At 34.5% G+C, this 10,000-nt stretch overlaps 1 protein-coding gene across 6 annotated transcripts in view; it reads right to left on the reverse strand.

Annotated features, from left to right (window-relative positions):
* The window catches only part of LOC137634283 (ataxin-1-like), a 389,783-nt gene that overhangs the window by 61,386 nt on the left and 318,397 nt on the right, over positions 1-10,000 (reverse strand). The gene's annotated exons all lie outside the window — the stretch shown is intronic.

The following is a 10,000-nucleotide window of genomic DNA, read 5'->3' on the forward strand; positions in this document are numbered from 1 at the left end:
TTTCTAGTACGGAAAAAGGAATATAAAAAAGTACAATAGATAACAGATAACTAGTTTTCGATTATAGTACGGAGAAAGGAATATAAAAAGTACAATAAATAATAGATAACTAGTTTTCGATTTATAGTAAGGAGAAAGGATATAAAAAGTACAATAGATAACAGATAACTAGTTTTCGATTTATAGTACGGAGAAAGGAATATAAAAGTACAATAGACAACAGATAACTAGTTTTCGATTTATAGTACGGAGAAAGGAATATAAAAAGTACAATAGATAACAGATAACTAGTTTTCGATTTCTAGTACGGAAGAAAGGAATATAAAAAAAGTACAATAGATAACAGATAAAATATGTCACGATTCTTACGTCAACTAGATCAACAAATAAAAAGCTTTTCCCCAAGTTTGAACTTTTAAAGAAAACACTTAAGACCTGATATAAACATTCTCCTTGTGTCTTTCACGATAAATTATCCGTCTCTGGTAATACCATGGACAAGCGTAGATGACATTATGTAAATGATACGAAGTTCAACTTCAAACATGTGCATCTCCAGGAGTTCGGTTGAATCCTCAGAGCTTTCTTAAGGAGTTCGTTGCCGTGGACTAAAGATCCTTGAAATAAACTCTTTGTATGCTTGGATTGTGCGTGAGAGAGAGAGAGAGAGAGAGAGAGAGAGAGAGAGAGAGAGAGAGAGAGAGAGAGAGAGAGAGAGAGAGAGAGAGACTATACAGTCATGTATCCTCATCGGAAATCAGATAAAATAACTGAATTATCAGAAGAGAGAGAGAGAGAGAGAGAGAGAGAGAGAGAGAGAGAGAGAGAGAGAGAGAGAGAGAGAGAGAGAGAGAGAGAGAGAGAGAGACTATACAGTCATGTATCCTCATCGGAAATACAGATATAATAACGGAATTATCAGAAGAGAGAGAGAGAGAGAGAGAGAGAGAGAGAGAGAGAGAGAGAGAGAGAGAGAGAGAGAGAGAGAGAGAGAGAGAGAGAGACTATACAGTCATATACCCTCATCGGATATACAGATATAAATAACTGAATTATTAGAAGAGAGAGAGAGAGAGAGAGAGAGAGAGAGAGAGAGAGTGAGAGAGAGAGAGAGAGAGAGAGAGAGAGAGAGAGAGAGAGACTATACAGTCATATATCCTCATCGGAAATACAAATATAAATAACTGAATTATCAGAAGAGAGAGAGAGAGAGAGAGAGAGAGAGGAGAGAGAGAGAGAGAGAGAGAGAGAGAGAGAGAGAGAGAGAGAGGAGAGCTATAATAAAATACATTTCAAACCACATAATCCAATAAAAGGAATAATAAAATAAAACGAGCATTACACGCCCACGGAAGCAAACTGTAAATCCAGCCATTGAGAGAACTGGCAGAAGCTGCCTCCTTATGGTCTGGCCTCGTCGGTCTGTGCGTTTATTCATAGTAGAAGTTGATTTCCCACGAGAAAATCACTGATACAATGGGAGAAAAAAGTGTGCGTCGTCTTCCATTGAAAAACGCTTCAGAAATAGCAGCTCATCAAAAGACTATTCAGCCTTTTAAGGTATCTAATATATAACAGTGAGGTGGTATTATATATGTAATAGATGAAAAGTTCCTAGAGTAATGTAAGATTGTGATTTGTACAAACGACACAGAACGTCTTTAATTTGTATTTCCCCCTATGGCAACATAATTCTTTTCACTATCATTTAGAAGTTATAGTAGTAGTAGTAGTTGTAGTAATGGGTGGTGGAAGTAAATTCTCGAAAGAGGGAAACTAATGGTTTAAACACCGTCCTTTTAGTACAGTCTTTAAATCATTAAACAACTGCGTGAAAAGAATCTTAGAGTATCAAAAAGAGTTTATCTCTAAGTACTGGAATCCACAGCACGATATAGAAAAAAAACCTAAAGTAAATGATAAAAAAAATATGCTGAAATAACAAGAAAAATGCTTAACCATAATAATACCTTCTTGAGAAATGTCAATGGAGCAAATATAAAGATTGCAAAATTACAGAGAGAGAGAGAGAGAGAGAGAGAGAGAGAGAGAGAAGAGAGAGAGAGAGAGAGAGAGAGAGAGAGGGAGGAGAGAGAGAGAGAGAGAGAGAGAGAGAGAGAGAGAGAGAGAGATACCTTCATGATTTCTAAGAGCTATAAGGTCAATAGCCGGAAGAATTCTAGAAGAGTGCTTCCTACTTTTCCTACGTTTCATTGTAAAACGATTTGATTATATAAACAGACAAGATTACGAATATTGTTGATGATCACAGGCCATCTATGATTTTCTGTTAGTTTGAAGAGTAATGGATTACAGAATGGGAAGAAAGAGGAAGAGGTACAATGGCATGAACCTCAAAACAGAATTCATGAATGCAGAGCCTGTGTGGGATAAGCAAGATGTAAATGCTTAACCTAACTTTATCAACAGAAGGAATTTCCTCCTACCTCGTTACCACATTCAACTCCCTTCGGTTTCCATCATAAGCAGATGTCACAATCAAAATGTTGTCACTTAAGTCTTCCATTTTTACGTTTCGGTTCTTATTCGCTGACTCATGGGGCCTATCTAAGAATTTCCATATGATAATAAACTCGTAAAAGAATCAAAACTTGGAACGACAAGGTAAGTGAATCAGTAATGATTACGGAATTCAAGCAGAATTCATTAACAATTTTAGGATATTTTGTTTGACTAGAACAGTCGGCGAATCGCATTCTGAAGGGCCGAGAATTCAAGTCCAACTTACTTACGTCTGGATGGATACCACTATCAACATAACTTTACGAAGCCTGCTAAGTAAGAATGTGCATATTATACAGTCTTTAACTACTGCTTCTTGGTTCTCCTTGCCCCTAGCTTGGGTGGAGAAGAAGATTTGGGTGTTTAATTTATATATACATATGTATGTATGTATGTATGTATGTGTGTATGTATGTATGTGTGTATATATATATATATATATATATATATATATATATATATATATATAATATACATATATGTATATATATATGTATACTGTATATATATATATATATATATATATATATATATATATATATACACATATATATATGTGTATATATATATATACATATATATATATATAGTATATTATATATATATATATATATAATAAAAAACACTTAAAAATAAATCCTTGTTTGTTAAAAACAGGATGCTAAAAACCCTCGGGCTCCAACAGGGAAATTAGCCCAGTGAGAAATGTAATGGGGAATGTAATAAACTACATGAAAAGTAACGAATAAAAATATAAAATATTCTAATATCAGTAACACGTTAAAACAGATGATCTGTCAACATCAACTATCAATAGAGACCTATGATGTCAACCTGCTCAACAAAAAAGCATTTGCAACAAGTTTGAACTTCTAAAGTTGCACCGATTCAATCGCTAGATTAGGAAGATAATTCCACAATATGCTCACAGCTGGAATAAAACTTCTAGAACACTGTGTCTTATCGAGTCTTATGAAGACAAGATTGGTAGAAATAACGGCATACATAATGCTAAGTAAATTATGGTACAGTCTGAGAATAGGCTATAGAGAAGGCAAGGAAAGGTCAGAATTATGAAAATCTTATGCAATATGGATAAAGAACTAAATGAACAGCGGTGACAGAGATTAATATTTAGATCAGGAATGAGAAATTTAATAGACCGTAAGTGTTCATCCAATAAATTAAAAGGAGAGTTAGCAGCCGAAGACTAGACAGGAGAACAATACTCGAGACAAGATACAATTTAAAAAAAAAAAAAAAATCCTTAGATCACCGAAAACCTTGACAGGTCTACACAACGTGCCATTTTTTTGTTGTGCAATTGAAGAACAACCAGATGGAAATTGTTTCTCAAAAGTAAATTTGCACTCAAGAATCCCACTTACGATTCTATATGAATTGCATATAGTTACGAGAGATATTGTGATGCAAAGATCTAGACCTACATATAATCATACTTCGAGTTTTGTTAAGGTTCTGAATCATACCCCACAATTTACAACATACACTAATTTAAGCTAGATCTCTATTATTAATATTATTATTACTAGCCAAGCTACAACCCTAGTTGGAAAATCAAGATGCTATAAGCCCAAGGGCTCCAACAGGGAAAATAGCCCAGTGAGGAAAGGAAATAAGGAAATAAATAAATGATGAGAATAAATTAACAATATATTCTAAAAACAGTAACAGCGTCAAAACAGATATGTCCTATACAAACTAATATACAACGTCAAAAACAGATTTAGCAAACTATAGGTCTTCAATCCGGAGATAGAAATGGTGCAAAGAGTGTAGCATCATCCGCAAATGTAAAGAGCTTCTTTTCTAGCATAAACCACCTATCCTGATTACTGTATATAGTATGAACATTAAATGACACTGTGCGTCAGCGTAATGATCTTTTCTCTTGCTTGAGGGTACACTCGGGCACACTGTTCTATCTAGTTTTTCTTCCTCTTATTTTGTTGAAGTTTTTATAGTTTATATTGGAAATATTTATTTTAATGCTGTTACTATTCTTAGAATATTTTAATTTTCCTAATTACCTTTCCTCACTGGGCTATTTTCCCTGTTGGAGCCCCTGGGCTTATAGCATCGTGCTTTTCCAACTAGGGTTGTAGCTTAGCATTTAATAATAATAATAATAATAATAATAATAATAATAATAATAATAATATGCCGCTCACGGTAAGCTTTAACATGCGAGTAGCCTATATCATGCTTATGTCATTTAACTTGTGTGTTTAATACATCCATTGAAGTTCCATTTTGATATTTTGAAATCGGCCTTGAATCTTACTAGACATAGCCTTGCGATACTCGCACAAACATGGCAACAAGGAATGATGTATAAGACCGACTAAACACCGTCTTAATTGGTGATCTTGACACTGCGGAATATCGCAAGATGCTAAAATAACCATTAAAGGGTTGGCCAATTTGATCGTGAAAACTAATCAAGGCAAAATTGGTATGAATTTCAATGTCTTTCAGTCATAAGTTATGAATAACTTTGATATGAAAATCTAAAATAAGACCAAAACAAATTCTCTCTCTCTCTCTCTCTCTCTCTCTCTCTCTCTCTCTCTCTCTCTCTCTCTCTCTCTCTCTCTCTCTGTCGCAGACAACAACAGTACTTTCATTTCATCTTTGATTTTGGGTGGGGGGTTGAGTGGTTGTTATGATTGAGGGGTGTGGGGTAGGAAAGGAGAGGGGGGCGAAGTAGCGTGCACACCCTCCTACCCCTTCCCCTCCTCCATGCGTCTCACAAGGCATACGGGAAATCAATGACAATTCCATAAATTAAAGGTGTATGGTAAAGGAGATTGTTGCTCTCCTGGTTACATGATGGGTGGGCGTTCGAAATGCACTTGATGAACCTGCGTTTACACCGATGCGTTCCTGACTGTTGATGACTCATTTGACCAAGGACTGCTTCTTAATAAGTGTCTCCCATCGACCAGCCATTCATCACTCTTTCGGCTACCTCGCAGCTGACAACAACAAAATACCGTAGGGCAAGTGTCTTTCTTCTTAATAGAGCAGGTGCTACCATTTCATGAAAGCAACCCTTTGGGGGAAATTCTACATTGCATGTTGTTATTTCAAGCATAAATGCGCTAAATTATATAAGCAAGTTACACTCAACGATGAATTGCAACATCATTGATCCCAGTAAACATTGTGCATATTATAACTACCAACTACTTTCTCGCATTACCTTGAAAAAACAATATTGGCTATTGATGTCCGGAACTTGTTTGTAATCACTTACGGTATTGATATTCTTGAGCCGCAGCGATAAATATATTATAGGTAGTCATGACACAAAACTGCCACACGGAACACCTGCTGATACACAGGTAATCAACTCTATTTATTTGTTTGACAATAAATACGGCTCTCGACAGGAAGGAGTACAACTCTTAATCAAGTAAACATTCCTGATGGAATAATATCAAGAAAAACTATTGATATTATGACAGTAATTGTAAACTTACTTGACCAATTGATGGACGTTATTCATGACTTTAGAAATAATGATTAATTTGAACAGATTCAACAGCCGTTCTCCTGGTAACATTCCTCATCTGAAAATGGATGTCAATCAACTGGCGAAAGATGGTTGTACAAAGCCAGTATGTTTGAATCTAATAAGCATCGTATCAAATTAATTAAATTTCAACTTTATTTTTCCTTCAATAAATTGAAACCGCGCCATTATCAAGATTGTCATATTGATTGCTCTGCATTTTCATAAAAAAAAAAAAAAAAAAAAAAAAAAAAAAAAAAAAAAAAAAAAAGGAATACCTCGTACAATCTTAAATGACTTAGCCAAACATTCACGTTAAAATCTGAACTTTCAAAAATCTGAACTTTTGCACAAATATGCATCAGTTTAAAAGGTCATCTTTATATTCTATTGGAAATCCAGGGAAATAACTTTAGAAATCCTACATTCCTTAGGCCAAATCGAAGAACGGGTCAATGACTTGACAGAATATGGCAAGGGACGCGAGGGTTGCGATCTCACAAAATTAAGTAAAAAGTATTCGAACCGAAAAGGTTTTATCACATATCTACAGTTTATGCACAAAGAATGGGAAAAAACCATATTGAACATAATAATAATAATAATAATAATAATAATAATAATAATAATAATAATAATAATAATAATAATAATCAGAAATATAAAAAACAATAAAAATGAGGAAGTAAGTGGGCACAAAGGGGATGCATGATTGTATCAAGGATGAGTGGAATGTTCAATATATATATATATATATATATATATATATATATATATATATATATATATATATATATATACATATACTGTATATATATGTGTATATATATGTATATATATACACACACACACACACACACATATATATATATATATATATATATATATATATATATATATATATAAACAAAAAAATTCTATACGTAACTTAGCCTTGTACCAGGCCACCCTTCACGGAGGAATGCACATACGGCGGCATCTGTGGAAGAAAGCGAGAAAAACCAGTGCAACGTATCGACGACTGCCATAAGGAATGCCTTGTCCAAGTTAGGTTTTGAACTGAGGCCGAGGCAAATGTATCTTCAGTGTGCCAATCCGGATCGTGTTTCACGTCAATTAAGGACGCCTTCGGGCCCCAATGAACAGCTTGCTGAAGTCTGTAGTCCAAGATGAAAACTCACTGAGGATATAAGTGAGCGATTTCAACGATGGATAGAAATGATTATACTCTCTAGAATACTGTTTTAATCATTATAATATTTAGAAGTATACACAGCATCGCTTAAAAGTAATAAAATTGGGTTGCTGTGGCCTGATTGGTAACGTCTCTGCCTGGTGATCGCCAGTCGGGGGTTCGAGTCCCGCTCAAACTCGTTAGTGCCATTAGTGTCTGCAACCTTACCATCCTTGGGAGCTAAGGTTGGGGGGGGGTGGAGCCTACAGGTCTATCTGCCGAGTCATCAGCAGTCACTGCCTGGCCCTCCTTGGTCCTGGGTGGAGAGGAGGCTTGGGCGCTGATCATATACTATATGGTCAGTCTCTAGGGCATTGTCCTGCTTGCTATGGCAATGTCACTGCCCCTTGCCTCTGCCATTCATGAGCGACCTTTAAACCTTTAAATTGAAGTATGACCTGTTTTCATTGTGTTCGAGAAGAAGAATCTAAATAAATAAAAGAACTCTTCACAACGAAAATTTGTTTTTCAATCAAAGACTGACTGTCCTAGAAATTGTTTTTAGCATGAATAGCGCACTTGCCCAAGTAGTCGATTCTAATAACCATAAGGTCTGGTAGAGAATTATTTACGTGGAGACCACAACTATTGTGGATTACATCAAGGAGAACACAGACTCATGGTGTGACACTCCACTTTTTAGTCAGAAATGGTGGAATTTATATATATATATATATATATATATATATATATATATATATATATATACATACATACATACATATATATATATTAAAAATATATATATATATATATATATATAGAGAGAGAGAGAGAGAGAGAGAGAGAGAGAGAGAGAGAGAGAGAGAGAGAGAGAGAGAGAGAGAGAGAGAGAGAATCTTATGTAATTATAAAATCATGACACCTCGCATACTCATCTTTGTAACACCATGAGAATCTGTTCTAAAATAACTTCGCCCAAAGATCCAATGAGAAAGTTGACAATTTTAAAAAAACTCCGAAATATTAAAACCTGGTGCACAGCGTTATTCACGTGGGCCTTTTAGAGCATTTCACCATACTTGTCTAAAACCTCACTACTCTATTGAAATTCTCAATTTTGAACCTTCCCGAGAATTTCAAAGCTAAAGGAGAAGAATCTGTAAAAAGAAAATTATACAACGGCATTCTTCAATGATGGAAAACTTTCAGTTGGTACGAAGGAAGAATAAAAAAAAATCACGAAAAAGAAAAAAAGTGGGCCTTTTCGAGCATTTCACCACACTTATCTAAAACCTCACTACTCTATTGAAATTCTCAATTTTGAACCTTCCCGAAAATTTCAAAGCTAAAGGAGAAGAATCTGTAAAAAGTAAATTATACAACGGCATTCTTCAATGATGGAAAACTCTCAGTTGGTAAGAGGAAAGAATAAAAAAAATCACGAAAAAAGAAAAAAAGTGAAAAATTATAAGAAAATATAAGCATTCTGATAAAAAGAAAAATCTTCAAGGGATGGACAATGCTATCTCTTGAGAAAGTCCATCAAGGTCTAGAATTCGTTTCAAAATCTCGAATTGTCAATATAAAACCGCGAATTCACAGAGATAAATAAAAAAGATCTTTACTTCTGTTACTAAGAGTAAGAAAATTCTTTTAACAGTCCAATAAAGGAAAAAATGGGAAAGGAAAAATGTGGATAGTCACTTTTAAAAAAGTATTACTTTTCGTTGAGATTTTATATTACAAGAACACATAACAAACATATATTATTAAAATTATGTGTAGAAAATTTTGAAAATGAGTTTTTTCAGTTATCAATGTGAAGGAAGTAATATATGAACAACTAAATTATTCCAGAGAGAGAGAGAGAGAGAGAGAGAGAGAGAGAGAGAGAGAGAGAGAGCACTGAAATGTATAGCAGACCCGTAAAATCAGTAGCAACGTAGTCTTTATACGTCAACCAACTATAGTCAAAACCGAAACTTTTCTTTTTAGACCTAATCTCCCATTCCGTTCAAAAGCTACCCAAAGAAAATTCCACGTATCGCTAATTACATTTCGGGCAAAACAAAAACAAGAGATGTTGACTAACTAATGAATCCTAACATTTCTGTGGTCGCATCTAGGTCACCAACTCTTAGGTAGCTTAATAACAATGTAACACAATTGAATGTATCTTAAATGGGAAAAGAACAGACAAAGGAGCGGCTGAATGCAATTATATAGCGCACAAATCTTTGCCCATAACAACAGTACAACCGGACTTTGTCTTGCATCAGCCGCACTCGGGACAAATACATCCATAAATTGAAAATCCTTTCAAATCTCGCTAATTGACCTCAGCAGTAATCTGTGATTTCGATTATGGCGTGCCGCAGGGCTAGGAGGTTTTAGCAGCATTTAAAGCGGCATCTGAAGGATAAATGTATACTTAAGGTGAATAATAATAATAATAATAATAATAATAATAATAATAATAATAATAATAAGAAGAAGAAGAAGAAGAAGAAAAAAGAAGAAGAAGAAGAAGAAGAAGAAGAAGATGGAGACAACAGAATTTCCATGATAATTTTTCTTTTTATGGTGGTTAGGTTATTTTGTGAAATTACATATCTTATCTGTATCACACTGTTTATTATGGTAAACATAATCATAATTAGAATTTAAAATTTCAAAATGAAAATCAAATGTAAAACATTAGAAAACGAGAGGAAATGCACCGAACCATACACTAAACTTTGGTTACAAGGCTGATTCTCTTC

This window comes from Palaemon carinicauda, chromosome 44 (assembly GCF_036898095.1).
Source record: "Palaemon carinicauda isolate YSFRI2023 chromosome 44, ASM3689809v2, whole genome shotgun sequence".
NCBI classification, from domain to species: Eukaryota; Metazoa; Arthropoda; class Malacostraca; order Decapoda; family Palaemonidae; genus Palaemon; species Palaemon carinicauda.